The following is a 26,826-nucleotide window of genomic DNA, read 5'->3' as shown; positions in this document are numbered from 1 at the left end:
AGTAATGTTAGAAATGCTTTGCACTTATTCTAGCCATTCCTAACTCTTGCAATCATACTAGCAACTGATCCTAAAATGCTGATTTCTAAAATCAGTTTTTCCAAGGAAAATATATGCGTTTTGTAGATTTATCACCTATTTCCTTTTAAAAAGGAATTGTGAAAAGAAAAGAAAAAAAAAGGATAAAATTAACACCACAAACACATATGTAAATTAGATGGCAGAATAACAAGTCTCTTTACTCGTATAGGCGTCTTATGCACGAAGAACATCTCAACAGATATGTCACAATTTATGTAATGGCTGTGACCCAGCGGATCACGGGGGTACGCCTAATGTTCTGCGAAAGTGATACTCCAGAAGAGCCGTCCCAACACAGAGACGGGCAATGGCTGAACCCAGATGCTGTACAAATCAGTAAATTATTAGATAACGCCCGTCACTTGCTTATCAGAGTTTCCTATAATTTACAAGATTGTCAGTTCAGAAGCAAATGAATGTATTCACTCAAACTTCACGTAGTTTGTTGATAAGCAATTGAAAATTAAGATGGTGGCCATTCTCGGAAAGAGAGAGAGAGAGAGAGAGAGAGAGGGGGGAGGGGGGGAGAGAGATGCTGAGTAAGTAGGATATTAATGAGATCATTTGGAATTATCTAGTAATCAATCAAAATGTGAAATTGTGCCAGTGAAATTCACAATATTAAACCCCCCCCTGTTTCTCTTCACTCCCCCCTCTCTCAAGGTAATGGTTCCAGTAGTTCATCTCAACCAAACAAAGAGTTCCTGAAATCCAATAAGACGATTTCACAACAGAAAGCTGGTTCATTATTGTTGTGACAGGTCTCTATAAAAAGAAATCATATTTTCACCATTTTTATTGTCGAATATGAATTGGGTAAGAAAAAGAGGTCATTAAAATGGGGGGGGGGATGTATACGAGCACACGATGGCCATATGAGGATAAAGACGGCCATCTTTCCACTTTAAACGAAATGCAAACGTATGTTAAAGGGGAGGACAGAGAGAGAGAGAGAGAGAGAGAGAGAGAGAGAGAGAGAGAGAGAGAGAGAGAGAGAGAGAGAGAGAGAGAGAGAGAGGGGGACAATATTCTGGATCCCAAAGAGAAGTAGAATGTATAGTGAAAGAAAACGACGAAGCGTGGTCAACATTAACAAAATAATATTTATTTTATGTGAAGGAGATGTTGTACGCATGTATCAACGAATTGAAGGTTCAAGTATTTTATTGTACTTGTTGATATGAGAATATTTACGTGGTGGGTAGAGAGAAAGGGAAAAGCCACATCCAAATATTTTTTGAAGATGTGTAAATATACCCACTTATAATCATAGAAAAGCTCTAACTCATCTAACAGACGGGATACTTGAGCTAATATTATTTGCAGAATCGGACAGTTTGCTCAATAAAGAACACAAATGTGGGGTTCTTTTTTCATATGTGACCCGGTGTTAATTTGTTTAATAACTGACATAATTCTCAATACACACCCATTCTCTCTCTCACACACACACACACACACACACACACACACACACACACACACACACACACACACACACACACACACACAATGGTCATTCTTCACAAATCGTTGCCATTGACACTGGTTCTGTGCCATTCAGTCATGCTAATGCCCGCGATGTCCTTCATGTTGTCTGAAATTCTTGTTTTTGGTCTTCCACGTCCTCGTTTTCCAGGGGTTGTACCAAAGAGCAGATCTTTTGTTAGACCATCAGTTCTGGCCACATGTCCCAAAAAATCGCAATTTCCTGTCATTGATGCTATCCATACATTATATATATATATATATATATATATATATATATATATATATATATATATATATATATATATATATATATATATTCTCCTCTCCTCCCCTATATAATAAAGTAATCTCAATTTTTACCCTGAAACTACAATCACAATAGAAAAATACCTGAACACTTCCTACGCAAATCTTTAACACTCACCACTTGCAGCACCCCTAAAAGTGTATTTAATGAAAATATGGTAAGATTTCGTCCTGTTTACAAATTATTAGATTTATGCCGACTAAACTGCTTCTCAAATATTTACTCTTACAAAGATAGATAAGGATTAAGTCCATTCAAGTCTTTCATAAGTATAATTTACTGTTAAGCCACTGTTTAGAATTTTATCTTTTAACTCATTTTCTACATACATTAGATTAAAAAAACAAACAAACAAATAACAAACGCTTCCTAATTTTCATTTGCATTTTACCTGGCATCCTGAATGTAATCGAAGAGTAACATAATATCAGATTGGTTTTATTTCAGTAGTTCCGGCTTTTAATAATACATTTAATCAATCTTCAGAATGCTATATACACCAAGGCATATTAGTCAAATGTCTAGGCCAGGGGTCTCTAAAGTCTTCGAACAAGGGGCCATACTGATGACGTTTTAAAGCTACACGGGCCAAAATGAAAATAATAATAATAAATAAAATGACCTGAACGTGTTTTATACCGTATTACTCATTAGCTTGGCTTTTTAGTTAAAATGGTTCTCTAAAATTTTATTCTTTCAATAATTTTCTTAAAAAGAAAAACCACCATTTTCACACATTTCCGGTTTAAAAATTTTTCCTGACTATTTTTATGTTTTACATAAAAGCTCCACGGGCCAGATTATAAACCTTGGCAGGCTAGATCGGTCTCGTCACCCATGGTTTAGAGATTCATGGTCTAGGCTAGGTAATTAACTGACTTTTAAAAATCAGATATTAAGATTGTTTATATATATATATATATATATATATATATATATATATATATATATATATATATTTATATATATATATATAAAGTGAACGTGTCTGTGTATGTGTGTACATTTCCCTATGCAATAACTCTGTCAATTTTAAGTCTACAGACTCGAAATTTGATATACAGGGTACTGAGATTTAGGAAAATCGATGTGATCGGTTTTCGGCCAGAAATTTGGCAAGTAAGGGGTCAAAGTTCAACGATTTGACCTTTTAGAATTCTACCAAACTCCTCTGCCAATTTTGGGTATAAACAATTGAAATTTTAGATATAGGTTCCTTGGACATGGATCTAACTTAATAACTTGCTTTGAGTCCAAAACAATAAATGTTAAGGGGTCATAATAGGGGTCAAAGTTAAAAAAAATTGGCCTTTTTTTTCTTTTTTTTTTGCTGAACATACACCTCCAAATACCCCGGCAATGCCGGGCACCCATGCTAGTGTATATATATATATATATATATATATATATATATATATATATATATATAAACAAAAGAAAAAAAACAAGAACTTACAAAAACAAAATAGAAAATCGCTAAGTTGAAAAAACTGGTTGATTTAAACTAAAACAAACAAAACATAACTACTATTTTTTCTTAACTAAATCAAAACAACAGACGCTTTTCTTTTTATTAACACAAACTAGAAAATATCATTAAACAGATAATCTCTCACTAATCGTGTAAACTAACTTTTGAAGACTTTTTATTCAACTAAAAACAGAAAAACGTCAACTACTTTTTATGGGTGTTTTTTTTTTTTAAATCAAAAACAAAATCGATTACTAACACAAAATCGGTTAATAACTCGGTACTTCTGCAGTTTACAGACTGTGCTATTTTGTGTATGTGTGTGTGTGTGTGTGTGTGTGTGTGTGTGTGTGTGTGTGTGTAATGAACTTTTTTTTACTGAAACTTAGATTTTAAATTTGACAAACAATGCTTGTAATAGATTTAAATATATAGATAAAATAAATTATTTTCATTCCAAAAGTAAGGCCTCTTATTTTTTTAATCAAAAAACCAAAACGTTGACGAGCTATGAAGCCGGGAACATTACCATTAAAACGAGTAATATTTTCTGCCCCAGAATTTGTTTTTCTACATAGTCACTGATATTCTCAATGCACTTTTACCAGCCGTCTTTTGATGCCTCAGCCGCAAAAGTCTGGAGCGCGTTTTGTCACTCGCATTTCTGTCATCCCTCTGAAATCAACAAACCCATCTCCTAACTGTGTTGACATCAAGTGTATCAGTTTCATAAACGTTCAACAAGCACCAGTGGATGTTTATTGGTTCATTTTTTTTTTTTTTTGTACAGAGAAATTCAATGACGCATCTCTGCTTCCGACATACGTCTGTGACAGGGGTTGCTTCCTTGGAGTCTCACACCGTCAATATCTGCAACAGAGAGATGAAACTTTCAGGTCAAGACGCATAAGTTCACTCATCATAGCAATGCAATTTGCAATCTCCTCTGATCCATTCGGGAGGAATAAAAAAATAAATTGGAGGCACTACTTTTTTTTTTGAAACGTCTCTCGTATATTTATCAAAGCTGATAAATACAGTATCAAATTCAATCTATTAAAATAGATTTGATTTTTAAAAGATGAAAATTGCACAATATAAGGAGAGAGCAAATTTTCTACGAAGGGAAATGTACTTTAAAAATACGATACTCAATCATATGCTCATCTGTATTTATTAATAAAAAATAGTTTACAATTGCAATGAAATATATAAACATCTGTGGTGGATGTGCATCTAAAACAGTCAATTATTCAATCAAACAAACCAAAGTCAAAATGCTACATTTAAAACATAAACTGAAAACGAATGCTTAAAGTGTTCTTGGACTGAGTCTATTAGAATGATATTTTCTCTGCTAGGCCTGAAAACGTGAGATCTCCGAGATCTCTGGTGGATGTGGATCTGTATTTATATATATAAAGAAAATAGTTTTCAATTGCAATAAAATAATAAAAATAACATCTGTGGTGGATATACATCTAAAACGTTCTATTATTGAGCGAAACAAACCAAAGCCACAATGCTATATTAAAATATAAACGGAAAACGAACGCTGTCCTTAAAGCACAATCACGATCAATATTGATGCAATTGTATTTAATAATAATCTGAGTAGGAGAAAACACTGGGTCTTCGTTTTGTTGAAAGGTGGTGGAGGTTATCAAAAGCCCTGGGTTATTTCCAGCATAGAAAAGGAACAAGTCAATATCATCCCTTTAAAAGGAGAGTTTTTTTTTGTTTTTTTCCTTCTTTTGTACAAAAAAAGTCTTTATGTAGTAAAGGGTGCTTTAGTGTGAAAGGTTGAGAGATCAATATACACAAAGGTTCAAGTATTTAATCTCTTACAGGTCAAAAAAGTCAAGCATCATTACAAAAAAAAAAAAAAAAAAGAGAAAAAAGAGGAAAGATTTCAAGCTTGAAGCAATTACAGCGTGTGATCAATATTAAGGAATGACTCATCAAGGGTAGAATGCAGATTGTATGCAAAAGAACAAAAAATATTTACATACATATATATATATATATATATATATATATATATATATGTATGTATATATATATAATTAAATAATAATTATTCTTTATACCTACAGGCACTAGTGTTTCCTACTTACGCAATCATTAGTGTAGGAGTGACAATTCCTGCCGGTCTAGGGATTTGAACCCAGCCACCTTTTGCTCCATTTGCACAGCCTCTACCTCACGGCCATCAAACAATTGCCACAGGAATGAAGGGAATTAAGAACTATTCGGCAAATACATTAGACAATCTAGAGTGTTCGAACGAGTGGAAGTCGTGAACATTGCATAAACGTGAGTTGAGTGCCCATTCTCTCTCTCTCTCTAAACATACATACATATATATATATATATATATATATATATATATATATATATATATATATAAAGAGAGAGAGAGAGAGAGAGAAGGAGGGAGAGAGGAGAGACTAACTACTGACCTTTCCCCATATCTCAACTCTTTCCTTCCCCTATTCTCTCCAATTTATAGAAATTTTGTTGTTCCTCTTTTTCCCCCTCTGATAAAAGCTAGAGAGAAAAAAAAACTTTTTCTATATAAAAAGTATTCTTGGACTGAGTCTATTGGAATGAAATTCTTCTTTGCTAGGCCTGAAGATGTGGGATCTCCGAGATCATGAAAAACAAAAAAAAAACTAAATTTGTATGAACCAACATGGTACGACTTTTTGACTCGTTTGACTATTGCTAGCATTGGTTTCCTTTCAAGAATCGGATACTTACAGGAAGAACCATGTGAATGAAGGTTGCCAACATCCAAAGGGAAGGTGATACTATAGAATCGAAGAGATTCGAGCTTGGCACTCCATTTCATCAGTCCACTGTTATTCTCCTGCAGAAATATTGATTTGGTTTGGTTTGGTTCATGGCATCTCAACCATCTATGGATTATTTAATGCCAAATAAAGTTGTCAAATATAAGTCTATAGGTAGAATAATTATTTATATTGCAAGAATACATTGTTCTTAGATAACATAGACAGATGTTGAAAGTTTAAAAAGCAGTACCATTCATGAACACTTAAATTTGTTTAGTGCTCATTCAAAACTTCTGAAAACTTTCCAGAAAACCCAACAGTTCAACAGAATTAAATATATAATAGCGGGACTCGTGGAAATTCTACAATTGCGTTCATTATCTGTTGTATATTGCTGTCATACTTAAAAAATATTCCCATTCGATGGATGTCCGGCATGAACACAGATCTCACTAGTTTTGTTCAAACTGAAGCATACTCATCTAAGTATCTTGACTAATATAGTTTCAGAATATACCTGGTTATGAGGAGGAGGGGGGATTCACCTCTAACTCGTTTCTAGGAATTTGTGAAATTTTTTCATTCTATGGACGTTTCACTTAAATCTAGACCCTATGATATTGTACCATGTTTGAAGAGAACAAATACTACACTGAAAAATTTATTCATTTTCAAAAAATGTTACATTTATCAAAACAAATTAAGCACAAGGCCATTCAAAAGTGTGGGAGTGGAAGTGTTTTATAAACAGAACGAACCCTAAAATATGACAAATTCAATTTTTTTTTGGGGGGGGGGGATTACATTAGAAATATAAAATGACGAAAAATGTCATTTAATTGTTTTTGGAATTAATTTTTGGTAGATTTTTTTTGCATTCGCTGCTATTTTTTTTTTTTTTATTGAAACAAAAGTTATAATGATTTATTTTTAATTATCTTTTCTTTGCAGGAGGGTGCCTTTCCAGTGCTCAATATCCGGAGAATAGTTTCTTCTCTTTGTAGTCCTTCTGCCGAAATATCTGGTGGGGAGGGTATCACATACTTCTTTTTTGGGGCGATTACATTTACATGTTTTCATTCGTTCTTTTATTTTTGTTGTGGGGGTATCCACGTTGCCCATGATGAAAATGATTAGTATACAGGTGTGTTTCAAAAAGAACTTCATGTCAACCCAGGCAATGCTGGGTACCCATGCTAATATATATATGGTTTAATAACTTTGTTTGATAAAAATTCAATATGGCGTAATGGAAAAATATAAAGGTAACTGCAGCTTCTCTTCCAATTTTCGAATTTTAATCATGTCAAATCACGTTTCAATTCCTTTTGACGGATTGATCGTTGCTATTTCTTCTGATGAGTTAAGGTCATAATAGATTCACTGATTGATATAATAATTAAGTGATTGATTTTGCGCTACGAAACAGATACTGTCAAGAATTGTATAAGTCAACTGAATTAAAGGAATAAATTATAAGATGGTCAACATCATGACCTTTGGCATATAACTTTGTCATTTATTCTCTATATTGCTCTGTAATTACATTGAGCTTCTTATATAAAGATTGATATATAATAAGAAGAATATATATATATATATATATATATATATATATATATATATATATATATATATATATATATATATAGTATATTTTATACATGTATAAATTAGTTAAATCACGGATTTGATAATAAAGTGAATCACTATCTTATTAAATATTATGGTGAGATAATATTTCCAAGACGATCCTCGCCAAAAAGGAAAAGCTCAACATATAAAATAGAGCAAATATAAATGCAGGAATTATAATTAAATTATATATTTAAGTCTGGAATTTATTGTTTGAAAACGAGATATGGAAAATAATTATATTTATTTCCTTAATCCATGGATTTTCAATAATGGCTGACGTCATCAGAGGAAAATGTAGTTAGTAAAATAATTATCAATAAACATATTTTGCATACATTGAAAATGTTATTAAAAATTATTTAAAAAGCATAGATGAAGGATGTCATAGGGCCTAGGCAATAAAATGTTGAATCAAATTCAATTATTTGTGGGATATTCCAGCCAAGTCGGACGAATAATAATCCAAGGAATAAAGATCTGAAGCAATAGAGTAATCCATAACATTTAAAAAAATCCAAACCGGAAGTAACATCCAAAATATTTAAAATTCCAAGAATGTCTGTTCCAAAGGCAGAAGAAATAGTAAATAATTCCGACGAGGTCAAAATCCATTGGTGTTGAAAATTAAGAAAGTTCCTGAATCTTTGAGAGTGCAGAGACCTTGTGAATAGATTGGAGATCAATAGTCAATTGCATTCCACCGATTACACCCACACACATACGAATATGGATTTTTCAAAGTTAAGCAACGTTGAGCTTGGTCAGTATTAAAATGGGTGAACATTTGGGAATTCAAGGCGCTGTATGTGATCTTCATTTATCTAAGCATTGTTTCCAATCATCATATATATATATATATATATATATATATATATATATATATATATATATATATATATATGTTACAAGTATTTTAATGGTATATGCTCCGACAAACTACAATCCCTCATACCCCCTCAACGTAAATAGCCCCAACAAACCCGACAAGCAGTAAAATCTCACCTCTACACAGTAGAAATCCCCAGATGCCAGAAAGCATGTAAGAAAGCCTTCTACTCAAATAGTTTCTTCCTCAGAACTGCTAGACTTTGGAATTCCCTTCCGGGTTTCTGCTTCCCTGACTGTACTGACATGCAGAAGTTCAAATGTAATGTAAACGGACATCTTGCTGCTCAACTTTCTACATAGTATCCTTGCAATTATGTTCCAGATAGTAGACCTCTACACAAAAGTGGCATTGTGCCTTGTTTGGAATGAAAATGCAAAAAAAAAAAATTTTTTAAATACATCCACATTAGTCTCTGTTTTTGCCAAAATATCATTACTTATCTCAAATTATACACACACACAGGTGCCTTAAGAATTTTATTGCATGTTCACATAAGGAATAAACTATTGCTTTCGCGTTCCTTTTTCTGTAAACCCATAATTATATGAAAACCAGCAGAAAAATAACAGCTTTTGAAGATTTCAAGCTAAGCGGTAAGCGTTCATTTCGATCAGTCCTATAATTGCTTGAATATAGACTCCTTTAAAGCGGACAACCCATAGAGAATGCACGATTAGCTTGACCAGCAGAGCGATTTCGTAGCTTTCAGAAGGATAATTGTTTCTTTAAATTGGTTATTTAATAAGAAAAATATCAGGATGTAGGTTCAAGGTGCAGTTAGGTAATTGCTGACATCAAATTACTTCATTAGGAAAAACAGGAATATCATGTATAAAATAGACGGCTCCAAATATTGGATAAAATTTTTTAAATGTGACTCCCTATTGAAACGAGCCAACAATTGCAAACGATATTATGTTTCTAGACTTTTGAGATGAGGATTGATAATTTGTATTATCTGGGTTATTTAGACTATTGTTGTCATCTTTAGTGTTGTTTTCACAATGCTATACCCCTGGATTAAATAAAGGGGTTTTATTTTTTTATTTTTTTTTTTTTTACAAGGGAGTCACCACTTATCAAGACTCAAAGACCACTTGAAGATAAAGAGTTTCCGTTCAAAATTCTGTACAGATTCTGTAGCCGAAAATACCCAAGCACAATAAAAAAAAATGGCTCAACACCTCCACAAGACTATGCAGCAGAACATGTTAAAAATGAAAATAATTTAGACAATTTTTTATATACTAATACATCACCAGTTATCAAAAGCCACTCAAGGATAAAAGTTTTCTGTTCAAAATTCCATACAAAATTCTAGATTTGACAGAAATAGTCCCAAGTTTGGCAAGATACACCTGAAGAAGGTCGGACATTTCGTCAGCTGAAACGTTACAAGACTACCACTCAAAATGAGAACAGTAGTCGGAATAATCCAAAAAATACAAATTGCAGATGAATAAGGAAATTGAACAATAATAATCAGTTCAGAGGAATATGCCATAATAAACCTCTTTTCCACCAAACTCATTTCATAACTTTGTTGTTATACTAATGGGTTATTAATTATCAAGGCCAAAAGCCTTTGGAGGATAAGGGTTAATGAGATTATCAATTGGATGATGTACAATGCTATGAGACAACTAGAAACAGTGGATGGTATGGACAGAATTTAGTTACTTAAGAATACAGCTCAACAAATATTTGTTAATATTGGACTTGAAGATGACCATGTTGTAGTCAACGGGGTAGTAGCTCCTTGGTATTGTGTTCCACAGATGAGAAATTTTTAGAAAGAAACTTTGCTCATGGAAGTTCCGTTTGGCTTTAGATACACCAAGAAAGTTATAAAAGCTAGATGAGTTCTTGCTATGAGTGTTATTCAAAGTGGGGGGGGGGAACCAAAGATTGGAGCTCAATCGAGCAGCTACCATAAAAATAATGATAGAGTAGAGAGAGACTAACAACGCCTCTTCTGTGAGAAAAGAAGCTGTAGAGAACAAAAAAGATCCTTCCCACTAGATTGTAACATCAATTTTGTACTCTATCAAGGCAACAAAAGGTGCTCTGAGTGGCACCTCCTCAGATGTGGCAGCAGTACTGTCTTAAAGCCGTATCAGACTATTATAGCGGTAGAGGATTGGAACAAGCGTCAGGTACTTTCTGGAGCGGTAGAATGATCCAATTAGGGGCTTCAAAATCTGGTGGGTGACGCCTTTTTCTCTTCCCTACAACCTCTTTCTTACAGAAGAGATGTTGCTAGCCTGTCTCTGTTCTATCGTTATTTTCATGACGACTGCTCGTCTGAGCTCCAATCTATAGTCCCCCTTTGTCAAACTTTCACAAAAGCGCCCATCTAGCTACAACTACTCTCAACAATTTCCCCTACTCTCTAATTGTGCCTAAATCTAAACATGGATTCCATGAACTAAGCTTTTTTTCCTAGAACTGCCCGTTTGTGGAACTCTGTTTCACTGGCCTGCTTTTCCAGCTGACAACAATATAGTTATCTTCAAATCTCATGTAAACAAGTTCTTTGCTGAGCTGTCCCTTTAAATAATCAAATCATACCAAATTTCCACTACTAACAATTACTACACTGCTATCCCGATGACTACCATACACCCATTAACCCTTATCCTCAAGTGGCCTTCAGGACTTGATAAATGACGACCCCACTGTAAAAAAATAGAACCCCGCGATATGCCATTAAAAATTAGTAACAAAATACAGTACAGTATATAATACACATGTATATAATCAAATAACATTATAAATAACACCGTAAGGCAGGTCAAATACTGTAACCAAGAGCCGGAAAAACATTGTATTCCATATCGTAACTTGAAAAAAAAAAAAAGAAAAAAAAAAAACGTATCCCGGGGATCTACTGTAACAGATTTGATGCAAGTCTTCCATTTTAGATTTTAAGTAAAAGTCAGCTCTTTCTCTTCCTCCTCTTCGCACACTTCCGTCTTTATCAAAAGGTCAAAAATACACTGACCTACTGACAAATCGGTAGCCTTATATAAACTAATAATTTTCACTTTTAGTTATAAGATTAAGCAGCCTATGCATGTGTACACAATGTGGGAGTGTATGGAAGTGAAACCTGTCCAGTGATATTCCAGTGATAGTTGAGGATATGTGTTGCATGGAGAGAAATGATATGATGGATTTTTAATGTGAATCTTACACACAGATTTGACAAGCTCAGAGAAAGATTAAAAGTATAGGGAGATACGTACAGAAGAAGTAGACTTGGATGGTATGGCCACGTTGAAAGAATCAATGAGAGTTCTTGGATTAGTAGACGTAGAACAGTTGAGGTAGCATGGTCAGTTTATAGAAGAAGGTAAAAGAAAACATGGGAGAATGTGATAAAAATGAATCTGAGGGATAAATAAAGACATGGCCAGAGATAGGTTAGTTTGGAAGTCAATTTCATGCTGACATGCCATCCAAGGCATGCCAGCATGAAAACCAAACGTTAAACTGAATACAATGATGATGTACGCGTCTTTGCCACATTTATAATGGTGGATGCGGCATGCCCAAAGCATGAAAGATAGCGTTGTCTTTTTCTGCTTCAAGTAAGTGACCAGAACGTTTGCATGATAATGTTGTCTATTATTTTAATAAACAAATGTAAATGACAAAAATTTGGATTAAAAAAAAAAAAACAAAAAAAAAAAAACGGAAGCAACCAAAGTTTCGAAAAAGATAAAATCAATCCAACAACAGAGTGGATTTCGAAACATCTCACTACACCCCCCCTCCTTTCCATACGACAATTAATCCTTCGATCCCTAAAATCATAGAAACGGCTTTTTCTAATAGCTATTGATTGATTCTTTTTCAACTTCTTTTTGTCGGTTCATTGGCATCAAAATACAACATCTATTATAAAAAATTAATTCATATAAACTGTCAGCTTGGTAAATGATGAGATTACCGTCCTAAACAATTTCTTCAAAAATTCGAATAAAAATAATATAAATTAAACATTTTTTATAAAGATCATGACATGATGAATTATATGTATTATAATCAATTTTATATTTTCATCATGAAAAAAAAAAAGCCTTTGAATACATTCTTCGCCTCGAGCAGATACAGAAACATTCATGGCTACATAAGCAGCATGATACCATTTTATATATAAAAAAAGTTGATTATGCTAGCATATCTATTCATTCTAAACATGTCTTTCTTCAAATTACATGCGCAATACTAAATAGATTTTAACTCAAAATGGTCATTCATGTAATAATATTTAAAAAAAACAAAAAAAACCCATTTTTTCCAGTTATACATAATTAGTGCATTCTTTTGGGCGACAATCTCATCATTTACCGCTTTATCATGCATAGTATGGCAGAATGGAATAGGTGTATGGTTCATAACAATAATAGTGTATCAATCTATTACTGATCAAGATTTGGTATCTGTCTGAAGCCAAAACTATCCTATGAATTCTATTCATATATTATTATTATTATACTATATTTCAGTCATGAGACCATCCTCCCAGGCATTACCTACTCCCTTTTTAGAGAGGGGGTAGTGTAGTATGTGTTCTGTTCTCATGCAACCATCCTCCCAGGCATTACTTACTCCTTTTTGGGGGGATAGTATAATATCTGTTCTGTTGTCATGCACCATACTATCAGGCATTACTCCCTCCTTTGAGAGATGGAAGCAGTATAGCAAATTTTTGTTCATCATGAAAATATCTTCCCAGGCTAGTATATATAATAGATCTAATAAAATTTAAATTCTGCTTAGGTTGAGCAAATTTAATATGAAAAGAGAAAAGGCTAAACAAAAATGAAAAGTAAAAGGACTCCTGGACAACACTGGATAGATGCACAAACAGATTTATCTGTAGAAATAATAAATACACGTCTGTGTGTGTGTGTGTATGTGTGTGCGCGCGTGAGCGTACGCGTGTGTGAAAAGAATGTTAAAATATTTTGTCAAATAAAAATGTCAAATAATTATGCATTATTTACATTTCCAACTCTATCTCCATCTCTCTCTCTCCTTCTCTCCCCACTCTCTCTACACCCGTCTCTCTCTCTCTCTCTCTCCCCCCTTCACCCCCTCTCTAAAATAGTGCATATTTAAAAACATTTTCTTTTTGGTTTTCTCAGAAATCATTTTCATGAGTTTGTAAAATTAAGACGCTTTATTCATTCCAAAGATTTTTTTTTCATTCGTTCATTTATCTAAAAAAATATATATATATATATATATTCTACTTTAATCAGCATTTGCAAGGAAAAAATCACAATCTTATTACCAGACTAGCGGGGTGAAGGGTGGAGGGCTAACTTTGCCTGGTCATAAAATAAGCTTAAATATATTATGCAAATTTCGTATTTAATATTACAGTCAATTCTCTATTGAATATTATATTGTACCTAATATATAGCACTAATTTCAAGTAAAAAAAAATAATGACTTGAATGCCATCAGCTAGAATCAAAACCAAAACATTAAGCGCTCCAGCCGAGTTCCCTACCGTTTGAACTATCGACAGATAAATAAGAAAGATTTAAAATTAAGCCACTTCAAGCTATGAATGAATTTGCGCATGCGCAAAAATAATAGAAATATGTTGGCAAATTGAAATTAACATTTTGCATGTACGAGTTATTCATCAATCCAAAGATTTTCCTCGTTATAAATCATCCTTAGTGTATAATTACTATTTCTGTTAATTTCAGTGTTATGTGACGAAAAGTTTAAGAGTTTATCGGTTATATATTTTCACATAGGCACATACACACACATATATATGCTTTATTTATATAGGAGAGGAATAAGCAAATACAGTTGAGGCAAAATCTCAGCCTTCATTCAAAGTTCCTGAATGAACCAAAATATTTTGTTGAGGGTCCATCAACATTTCTAGAGTCTGGCTGAATCTGCGGAACTACTGGCAAATACAGTGAAGGTGGGTGGAGGTTGAAGGGTTTAGATCAATACCACAACGGGCAAGTTATGGGGGGGGGGAGTAGACAAGATAGAAGCGCGTGAAACAATTTGGAAGAAGGAGCGTGACTGTTCTCACAGACTGTTTATAATTCCTAAACAACCTCCCCCTCCCTCCCCCGTCTATCACCCAATGCCTATCAGTTTGTACCATGATTAATAGCGTCTCCCCCAACCCCCTGTCTGGCTCTCTTAGCTTTGGCAGACACAAAGATTCTTGCAGTTAGACGTCTTTTCTATTTTCTACGACCTCCACCCCCACCCACCCGCTAACACGCACCCTCCCCCATGTATGAGCAACTAGAATTCTATTGAAACTTCGTTTCTTCTGACAGTGTAAAATAAAAACATTTTAAAAACTGCATTTTGTTTCTGCCCATTTATTGGCATTTTTTCGTGGGGTGGGGGTTGGGGGGGGGGGGGGTAGGAGAAAAGCATAAGATGTGTGCGTACCGGAACCCATGAGGGAATACACATTCATAGAAAGATACAAATATTGTCATCGTGTCTCTATTCACTTGCCTCTTCACGAGGGCAGAGTTAGACAAAATTCCAGCCCCCCCCCCTTACCCTCCTAAAAAAAAAAGGATACTCTGGATTTGGACAAAAAAAATAAAATTTACCTCAGTCCAGAAAGTTTTCTGCTTCACTGACGGATAAAGTGTAGTACTTATTTACGTGTCTCCCTACGAGGACAAGGTTAGACACAAACTCGGTTTTTAATGTGCAGAAAATTCAACTCCCTCTCTCTGGATTGGTATTAAAATTGCCTCAATTTAAAAGGATTTCTTCTTCATTGACAGAGAACAAAATAGACGAAGTATATTACCTGTTTACTTGTCTCCCCTTATGCGGGCAGACTGAGACACAAGATCAGTTTTTACACGTGGAGAAAAAAATCAAGCAAAAGGAGGGATTCTGGATTAGAACAAACATTTAGATTGACTTACTGTTAGAAAGATTTCTCCTTTACTTGACAGAAAAGATAAAGTGCAGTAATGTATCAGAACAGATACTACACTATCATAAGATAGTTATTGCATACATGTATTAGTTATTATATTTATAAGGGAAGCGAGCTCGATATTGATGATAGAGTATATTTAGAACAATTCTTCTAAGCTTCAGACCAAAATCAAAATCTAGTATCTGTTTTGTTTTGAAAAAAAAAAATTAAAAAAAACAAACAAACAATAAGCCCTCTCCAAAAAACAAACAAACAAACAAAACAAAACAAAACACCAACAACTAAAAATGCCTTGTAATTACAAACATTACGTATTTACCTTCTTATGAGAAAGTTAAATACAAGGTCAACTGAAGTTCTGTTAAGCCAAGTTCTTGATGAACCGTCCTCTCTATCCATCCCAACGCTGTCGTAGCCGAGATTAAACTCACTACACGAGTTTGTAGTGTAATTCAAATCTTGTCGGTAGCTAAATACTTGATGCTTCGCCAGGGCTATCAAAGGTATTTTTTATTGTGACGCCATCACTAGACGGGGTGCCTACCACGGCTTAAGAGAGTCCCATCTACCCTCGAGAGAAGGATAGACCGCATCAGTTTCTCAACCTGGTATTTCATCTCCCGGTACATACAGCGCCTCACCGTCCCAAATCGTCACCCATCTGGTACTGGCCAAGCTGAACGTTGCCTAACGTCGGTGATCTGGCAAGAACCGGTGTGTTAATGTGATTGTGCTGTATTTATAAAAATTTCCACTACTTATGTTTATTACGCTATAATCACATTGACTAATATATACCCATTAACCCTTATCCTCGAGTCCCCTCCGGGCCTTGATAAGTGGTGATTCCTGTGTAAAAAAAAAAAAAAAAAAAAAATTCAGCACACTTAAGTGTATTATGGCCTACAAAATATACCTGAACAACCACATCAACATTCCCTGATGGATGCGTCTCAGGTAATTAGCAATAAACTAATCCATTCTAAAGGGGAAATGAAAACGCCTGGGAGGGTTTACCACCAAGGAATGAACAATGTCATACTTCAGCACTGATTGTCGAAGACGTGTCCTTAATTGATACGACCACCACTTACAAAAGCTGTGCTAGCTTATGGCGGTTATGTTTTCTGATCAAATAAGCTTACCTTCTGCTGAAATAAGAGCAACGAAACCCAACCATGTACTTTTAAAAAGCTTGTTGATCTTCTGCAAGCGGCTTACTTACCTAAAAGAGAAAAAAAGAGAAAGAAAATAAATTTTAAAGAAAAAAAAATTGTACAAATTAAGGATCATTAAAATTTACAATATTATTGGACATCTTTTAATAATCATTATATGAATTACTGGCAGAGTGCCCGGCGTTGCCCGGTCATAAAATACGCTTCAAATACCATATTTTTAATTTATGTAGATTTCGTATTTATTATTATAGAGCCAATTCTCTTGATTATTATATTGTACTCAATACATAGTAATGTTTTCAAAAAGTTAAAAAGAAAAAAAGAAAAAGAAAACGACTTGAGTGTCGTCAGCTAGAATCAAAACCAAAATATATTGCGTCCAGTCTTAGTTGTTACAGTTGGATATGAAATAGCTAAAAATGAACTAACGTTAACATATAAATGTATACATATCTGTGCATGCATACAAGGGAACTTTGTGTCTACTTACGCTTTTCAAGTTCCTATTTCTTTTAATTTTGGTCCCTTAGCAGCTATTTTTAGCGGCTAAAAGAAACATTAAAAAATGGTCCACAAAAAATGCAATCGTTTGATCTGCCTTGTGCCGCTCTGTGATTTCGCATCTCAGAGAAGATGCAGTTAAAAAAAAAAAAAAAAATGGAAACAGACAGACAGACATAGTGGGTTTTACAGATAAGACTAGTCCGGTTGTAAAATACGCTTAAATATGATGTTTTAATTTGTCTAGATTTCGTATATATTATTATAGAGTCGTGATTTCAAACATAATAATAAAAAAAAGTATTTGGGTGCCATCAGCTAGAATCGAAACCGAAAGCAAAACTGTAGCATTCAAAGTTGGTAACGTTACCACTGTACCAACGTGACACGCATATGAACTGATTAAAAATTCTAAATAAAGTAAGATGAATGTACAAAATGTATAACGATTTTTTTTTTTTTAATTCTGACCCCTTTTTAACCCTTTAAAAACTATTTTAACCAGCTAAAGATTCATAAAAGAACGGTCCGTAAAAAATCCAATCATTTGAAGTCCGTAGCGCCGCTTTGCGACTTTTAGTTTCGGAGGAGACACAGTTAAAAAATATGGAGACAGACAGGCATATAGCCTTTTATCAATGTATTTGTATTAGATTATTCCTGCGGTTTTAAGTTGCTAAAAGAAATTATTATATTTTGAACAAATGAGTATTATTTATAAAGCCTTTTTGACAAACACATCTAGTGTTATGTTATACGTAATAATTATCTGACATTAATGAGGGTCGTTTAAAACGATGTTTATTTAAACTTGCACTTATAATGAAAATTTTAAGTAAAGAAAATGCAGAAAAATATTTATAATGTACGTACTCGTCGGCATATTCCAAAAATCACGTAATTTGATCAAGTAGCTTTTTTTTTTTATTTATTTTAAAAAAAAAAATCAAATTTTATGACTGGCTCGATGCGAGAGAAACCAATCGCCATATTCGGTTGAATTCAAAGTTCATCACTTATTACCTCCCCCTTAATAATCTCTCCAGAAGCAATATGCTAAAAACACTTAATCGCTTAAAATCGTAAAATTTGATTTTTGGAAAAAAATAAATAAATAAAATAATAATAATAATATAATCATAAAAAATAATAATAAACTACTTGATCAATTTAAATGATTTTTGGAATATAACATCTTCATACCTTGACAAGTAGGTACACCGTAAAGGCTCTTCTTTATTTTAGTTTTCCTAAACAAGTGCAATTTTAAATAAGCATCGTTAAAACCTTCTGTATATATATATATATATATATATATATATATATATATATATATATATATATATATATATATATATATATATATATATATATTTGTATTTTATCATAAATGAAACACCATCTATAAAACACACAGAGAACGCATTTCTACCAATAACAGTTTCCACAATGGCAATGAGGGAAATAACGAGTCTGTAAATATTACAAATTGTTTTTCTTGTAATTCATTTATAAGAGCAATTGTCATGTTTAGTGCTTGCACTTCAGCAGTAAAAGCAAAAGTGTTATTAGATAACTTCATAGTTTGTCTTTTTTTCTCTATATATAAACGCTAGTGGCTGCTGCTCCAACATTTTTTTTTTAATCTTTAAACTCATCTGTATAGATTGCTCTATGCATTATGTATCTCTCTTTAAGTTCTCCAAATTTCTATTGGTATTCGTTTTTAAGAGCTAAGTCTTTTTTTAGATCTTAGCGTGAGCTCTATTTCTGATTTGGTTAACATCCCTAATGACATATTTGAGTATGTTCATAGCGATATGTTATCAGGGTTATTATTTATTTGCTACCTGGCTTCTTTAATGCATATGTTTAAGAGAACATATAACTGAGGGTTCATTATTGTTAAAATGAGTGCATTGTGATGTGAATATTTTTTTTTTATATGTTGGGTTATTTAAGGTTATTTGGAATTATTTACCCAATACTAAAGTGATAGATTTTCACATCTTACATGTAATGAGTGTTGGTTTTTATTTGTATTGATATTCGTCCTCAGGCTTAGATCTCTGGTCTATTATTAGTAGGGCTAGGACAACAGCATATTCTTTTGATTGTTTTGACGTTCGAGTGTATATCCGTTGATATCTCATATGCTTTTATATAAAATGATGTGGTTCTCGGTTAATTAACTGTGTCTAACTGTGACGGATATATACCCGAGAGTAAAAACAATGAAAAGAATATTCTGTTGTCATAGCCCTAGTTATTAGGGTTATTATTTGAGAGCTGGCTTCTTAGATATGTATCCCCAGGGGATTTATGGCTGAGAGTCTACTGCTGTAAAATGTGGATATTTTTTCTCATATGCTAAGTCATTTCAATCTTGATGGTCACATTTTACTATGCCTTTTTGACATTTTTCATTTTGGGGAGTGGCTATTGAAATTAAAGCAAAGCACATTTGTTTTCTTCTTAAGAACATGTACCAACGCTAAAGAAAAAGAAATGTTCATTCAAAAATAGCTTTATATGTTAGATACCTCAATTAAATCCCCCCCCTTATTCTTCTCTTATATGAATCTTGGGTAATGTATAAAGATTGAGGCCATGAAAGAACGCGACAAAAAAATCTGTTTAGGCATTACAAATTGTTTCTTTTTTGTCATATATTACTAAATGAGGAATCATTTTCATTAAAAATCAAGTTAGTATTATGCATCTAAAATTGAGAAAAGTAAGCTTGAAGAGTGTCCACATTATGTGAATGAGTCGAAACAAAACAAATGGTGGCTGAATTTTAACTGATGTTTATCCAAACATGAAACTGAGTGAAATATGCTTTTCTCAAGTTTAGATGCATGATATTAACTGGATTTTAATGGAAATACTTCCTCATTTAGTAATATACTAGCAGGCCGTCCGGCATTACCTGGTTATAAAATATGCATAAATATATTTTAATTGATACAGATTTCTTTATTTATTATTATAAAACCAATTCTCTATTAATTATTATCCAATACATAGTAATGATTTTAAAAATTATTAAAAAAAATATGTTTTGGATACCATCCACCAGAATTGAAACCTGAACGTTTAGCACTTCAGCCTTAGTCGTTATTTATCTTTGTATATTTATCTCTCCAGCGTCATTACTTTCTGAGCTACTGACAGATAGATACGAAAGGTTAAAAATTAAGCGACTTTGAGCCATGAATACTTAATTTTGAGCATGCGCAAAAATAACATCAGAAGTAATGTTTTATTCAACTTACCCTACCAAAGTCAACTATTTTGTTTTCAATTTTGATACCTTAGCAGCAATTTTTGCCAGTTAAGAACTAAATCGAAAGTGTGCATATAATATACATGTATATAATCAAATAATATTATAAAATACATTGTAAGGCAGGAAAATACCGTTATCAGGGGGATGAAAAAACATTGTATTCCACATCGTAACCTGAAAAAACGCTATCGTATCCCGGGGTTCTACTGTACATACATATATTTTCAGGTGCTGGAACGTTTTCATCTTAAATTCTATGCAGTTATGCAGAATGTAAAAACTATGCATTACCAGAATTCAACACAATAGTGAAATGAGACCAATCATCTAATAAGGAAACATAAAAAATGAATAAGTAAATGACGCTTGTTTTTTAATAATTGAATATATAAAGTAGTTAACCTTTATGCAGTCGCTCGCATATCCATGCTTGAGTACAATGAGTTCGTTTTAATAAATTTTAAATAGAAAAAGTATGCTTTTAATATCAATGTCAGAAAAAACTCAACTTTATTTATATTTGCAGGCCACCCGGTGTTGCCCGGTCATAAAATATGCATAAATATTGTATTTTAATTCATGCAGATTTCTTATTTATTATTATAGACAAATCTCTATTGATTATTATTCGATATATAGCAATGATTTCAAAAGTTATAAAAAAATATGACTCGGGTACCATCCACTAGAATTGATACCAGAATGTTTAGCGCTCCAGTAGCAGTGTCAGAAATTTCGTGAAAACTATTGAATAATTCCACCCGCTATCTTTCAAAGCTTATAACTCCTCGAAAAATGTAATTCAAGCCCTAATTTTTTTTCAATTAAAGGAGCAAGAACCAAGGTTTCATTAAAAAAAAAAAAAACAAAAAAAAAAACAACGTGTTTTTTTTTTTTTTAAAAGGTTTTAAACTTCGGACTTTACAGGTAAATTTCTAAAAAAAACACTACTTTTTTTTTGTCTTAAATTTGAATATATTATTTATTGATCTTTTATCTTCAATTTGTGATATATAAAACTTTGGTACATGAATTATTTACTTTTTAATAGACATTTGAAAATGGGGGGGGGGGGAGCGTGAATTAAAAACAAAAACGTTTGTCTAAAATATTATATTCAGTTTATTGGAAAGAGCATAAAATTTCACATTGACCCTGAAAATAGCGTAAAAATAGAGCCAATAGAAAAATTTGGATAGATTTTTAAAGTTTAAAAATTGAAAAATACTGAACTTGTAACATTTAATTAATTTCATTACTATTTTTTTTTTTTAAATATTTCTATTACTTTTTATACAACTTTAATAGTTTATTTTGGAAGTATAATCCATAAAGAAAATAAATAACCCACCTTTAAAGGAGAAATTACGAGCTTTTTATATTTTATTTGCAGTTTCGTGTTAGGGGTGTCAAAAATTCCTACAAAAATTCTGATACACCTAGCGCTCCAGCTTTAGTTGTTATTTAACTTTCCAGCATCATTACCGTCTGAAACACGGACAGAGGGTTAAAAATTAAGCAACTCAACTTTATAGGTATATTAGCTGGTTGCTCGGCGTCGCCCGGTCGTACAATAGGCTTAAACATGGTATGGTAATTTATGCAGATTGCATACGTATTATTACAGAATCAATCATCTATTGAAGAAAAATTTTTACAGGGGGGGGGGGAATATTTTATGTTACACCGGCCAAGGTTACACCAGTGTAATGTAAAATATTCCCCTGTAAAAATTCTTATTTTTTTCATCTATAAGAGAAGAAAGACTATTTTTAAGATTGGATTTTTTCGATTTTCGATACTTATCAGATTAATTTCTGTACAAAACATATCTAAGAACACTGCCAGACATATAAATTAGCTTTGTGTGAAATTTGGGAAAAATAGGCCCAGCCATTTCGGAATCTATGAGGAACTCTCTCTCTCTCTCACACACACACACACACACACACACACACACACACACACACACACACACACACACACACACACACACACACAAAGTGACTTTTATATAATTGTAGAGATAGAGAGATATAACAAAAACAACACAAAACGATTTTAATGCCTAAACAGATTTTTTTCCTTGCGCTTTTCCATGGCCGTAATCTTTATAGATTGCCGCATCTTGAACGTTACATTGTTATTTGCTTTCATTAAATAACCACTGAGTTTCAGCTTTATTTTCCTTATTTTTAATACACCTCACATTATGGAGTATATAAAAAAGAAAATTTTGTCTTATGTAATAAATATTAAATCCATTGCTCTTCCTACTTCTCGTAAAATCGGTTCTCTCCATCACTCTAAACATTTTGTCACACCTGAAGCTATTCTCTATCTCTACAAATCTACCGTCAGATCATGTATGAAGTACTGTTGTCATATTTGAGACTCGTGAATTTCTGTCCCATTCAAAGGTTCTTGATAAATCGCAGAAACGCATCTGTAATTTGATTGGCCACACCCTTTATTCTTCACTGCAATCTCTCTCTTACAGACGTGATGATGCTAGTCTCAGTCTTTTCTACAAATACTATTACGGCATGTGTTCCTCAGAATTGTCTGATCTATTCCCTGCTTCCTTTGTTCCAGCTCGTTTGACTGGTTGGTCTAGTTGTCTCCACCAATTCACTATTGTAATATCTCATTATAATAAAGCTTCCTATTCCAGTAGCTTCTTTCCAAGACCTGCAAGTTTGTGGAACTCTCTTCCTGCTCACTGTTTTTCCTTCTACCTTTTCAAGACTAAGGTCAATAGGCATTTGCTGTCTTTACAATAATCAGCTTTCGTTCTTGTTAGCTTCTTACATCAAATGGCTTCATGCCTTGTTTCGAGCGATTTCCATAAAAAAAAAATCGTGAAAGAATCCACTGTTTAGAAAAAAAATTGTTTTTCTCGAATGATTAAGTCAGTTTTGAACAAACAATTTCTTTTTTGTGGTTTAAACATTTTAACAAACAAAAGTAATGGAATTTCAGGTTTGATATTTTTTTCCATCTCTCTTGCACTTGTACACAATAATCTAGTCTTTTGGTTTTCTTCTTTAAAACTTGGTGGGAAACAATTCGATATTATTATCAAGCGGAAGTTAAACAATGACGTTTTAGTTTTTCAATACTTTTCAATAATTCCTATTTAGTAGCTTCCCAGCGAGAGAAAAAGTTAAACTGGAAGTCGATATTTAATGCGGGGGGGGGGGGGGGAGTTGCAACGAAAACCCAGCAACCCCCCAAAAAAGTACACTGGATTTGGACAAAAATATTAAAAAAAAAAATGCCTCAGTATAGAAGGACTTTTTTTCCTCCTTTGAAAAATGAATAAAACAGATCCTACTCTTTACATTATTTATTCGCCAATTAATATATTTTAATTCATGCACACTTCATATTCATAACTACAGAGCCAATTCTCTATTGAATATTATATTGTACCTAATACATATATTACTGATTTCAAAAGTTAAACAAACAACAACAACAACAAAAATACTTGTGTTCGATCAGCTAGTGCTTCAGCTGTATTCCCTACTTTTTAAGCTATCGACAGATAGATAAGAAAGATTTTAAAATTAAGCCACTTTAAACTATGAATGAATTTGCGCATGCACAAAAGTAATAAAAAGATGTCGGCAAGCTGAAAATGTACATTTTGCAATTCAACTTACCGACATATTTCTGTATGTGTTATTCATCCACCCAAACAAATATTTTACTCGTTATAAATCATCCTTGGTGTATGATTACTATTTCCATGTGACCAATAGTTTAAAAATTTACCGGTTAAATATTTTCACACGCAAACAAATCTACTGTTTTATTTATATATAAAAAAAAAGTTTTGCTGTTTCAATGGATATAAGTGCTAAATAATAATCGGTTCTAAGTGATATATTCTGGAGGTGGAAGTTCAATCCTCAATACATCGATACTACAAATACAATTATGAATTACTTAAGACTTTTACCTGATTATGGCTAATGGAATCAGAACCAACTACTACGGTGGATTAAATAAGGGAGGGAAAAAAAAAAGAGATCCGCCATGACAGTATTGGGAGGTAAACAAATGTCTCGCGTGATAAACTTTAATCATCAGCTCCTATCTTCCCATGTTGCGCTGTAAGTCGTTGAATAAACCTGTTAACGTTTATACTTCATTCTCTGCTCATTTTTGTGTTCCTATAAAACCGATAACGTGTATCAGTAGATGTAACATTCTCCCAACGTTTCAGCCGATATAACCTCCGATCGTCTTCAGGTGCATATATCAACACTGAATATTATTGATGAATGGTGGGAAACGTTGTCTTTTTTTTTTAACGAACATAGTCATTATAATTCTAAATGCAAATAGCATTTCCTCCAATGCAACCGTCTATTTTTTGTATAAATACAGGTCCGTATCGTTTTTTTGGTATAATGTTTGTATATTTTTGAGATAAGGGTTGATAAATATTTTTGTACTATTCGGATTGTTTGGACTATTGTTCTCATCAACAATAGTCCAAATAATACAAAAAATATTTATCAAACCTTATCTCAAAAATATACACACATCATGATATTCTCCATCTTATTAACCTGAGTGGCTTTTGGCTTTAGTAAGTGGTAACTTATTACAGGGCTTATCATTGTGAGTGAAACAGTCGCATTGGCGAGTGATTTTTTCTAAGTGCCAACTACAAATAAAACGGTTATCTTTCAGCGATTGTGTTTTTTCACGGATAATCTTTCAAAGCTCATTACCGAGCGAAAAATGTCTTTTCAACCTTTATTTATTTATTTAATAAAAACAGGAAAATTCAATTTATTTAAACAATAAGTTTAATAGAACAATATACTCTTTTTTTAACGAAGTCTATATAAAAAAAACATCTAAAGAAATTCTAATGTTTAAACCTTCAAATCTTAACAAAATTCTGTGCATATTTAGACTTGCCCTTATTAAAAAAAGTACAGAAAAATCTTTATGTACGTACTCGTCACAGAACGATGATATCATATTCCAAAAATCATATGGGTTTGGCTAGTAATTTTTCTATTTGGTTAGTAAAACGAAAATATTTAGTTGTCAAACTTTCATGAAAAATACTCGTCTAGCTAAAACCGCTATCAATAATTTTCCCCACTCTTTATCTGTGCCTAAACCTAAACGTGGATTCCTTGAAAAAAGCTACTTTCTTAGAACTACACGCCTGTGGAGCTCTCTTCCGTTTGCCTGCTTTCCAGCTGACTACAATATGGTCGTCTTCAAGTCCGACGTAAACAAGTTCTTGATGAGCTGTCCCTTTATGTAATCCAATTTACCAAATTTCCACTACTAACGATCACTACGATTCTGTCCCATTGACTACTGTTAACTTATTAACCTTTATCCTTGAGTGGCGCCCGAGCCTTGATAAGTCGTGACTCCTTTGTAATATATATATATATATATATATATATATATATATATATATATATACATATATATATTTCCGAAAGGATGAAACACTAGAGTCTGTAGGTATTTAATAATTATTATAGTAAATAATTATGTCAGCTCCTTTAAGAAACTCATTTCTTATCGTTGAGCACTTTCTGTTGAATTAAAACGTCGGTCAATTTAGCTCTTATGCACAGATCGTCATATGATTAGATCACTCTGACTGACGTTAAAAAGAAATTTAATAAAATAAAGGTTTAAAATGCAACTACATTTCTCACGGTTAGATGGCTTCTGTTGCCGGGTTCGAATCTATTGACTGGTGTTAATCGTGACACCCTGCACTGATGATTCCCAAAAGGATGAAACACTAGTGTCTGTAGGTATTTAATAATTATTATAGTAAATAATTATATATATATATATATTAGAAGCTCCGATTGTCATTTGGGCTGTCGGGTTTCGGTCCTGGCTTCAGGTAGTTGCTTGTCTAGCCATACTGATGAGCTGTGACACAGCAAAACAGCACTGTATGTGGATGACTATAATGCTCCCTATCTTGGGTTGAGCATATTGGGAAGTGATATACAAATTACCATTATCGTATTAAGCGATGCTCTTTGTGTAAACAAATTGAGCTTAGGTATTTGGACAGTGTCAAAACATTGTTAATTCACTGCCTGCATAGCAGCAGCCAAATAGCGCAATGGTTAGAAACTCCGACTATCATTTGGGCGGTCGGGTTTCGGTACTGGCTTGAGGTAGTTGCTTGTCTAGCCGCAC

General features: G+C 33.1%; 1 protein-coding gene across 9 annotated transcripts in view; it reads right to left on the bottom strand.

Moving 5' to 3' along the window:
• The window catches only part of LOC145280045 (uncharacterized), a 434,510-nt gene that overhangs the window by 181,657 nt on the left and 226,027 nt on the right, over positions 1–26,826 (bottom strand). For 2 of the 9 annotated variants that reach the window (XM_080131720.1, XM_080131719.1), the window contains exon 2: positions 16,788–16,867. The exons of the other annotated variants lie outside the window; for them this stretch is intronic. The gene's annotated coding sequence lies outside the window, so the exon portion shown is untranslated. The remainder of the gene's footprint in view (positions 1–16,787; positions 16,868–26,826) is intronic. 9 annotated transcript variants of the gene reach the window in all.

Source organism: Euprymna scolopes, chromosome 7, assembly GCF_053919585.1.
Source record: "Euprymna scolopes isolate OS-2025 chromosome 7, ASM5391958v1, whole genome shotgun sequence".
Classification (NCBI taxonomy): Eukaryota; Metazoa; Mollusca; class Cephalopoda; order Sepiida; family Sepiolidae; genus Euprymna; species Euprymna scolopes.
Note: the sequence above shows the minus strand (reverse complement) of the source record. Positions and strands in the feature narration are given on the sequence as shown.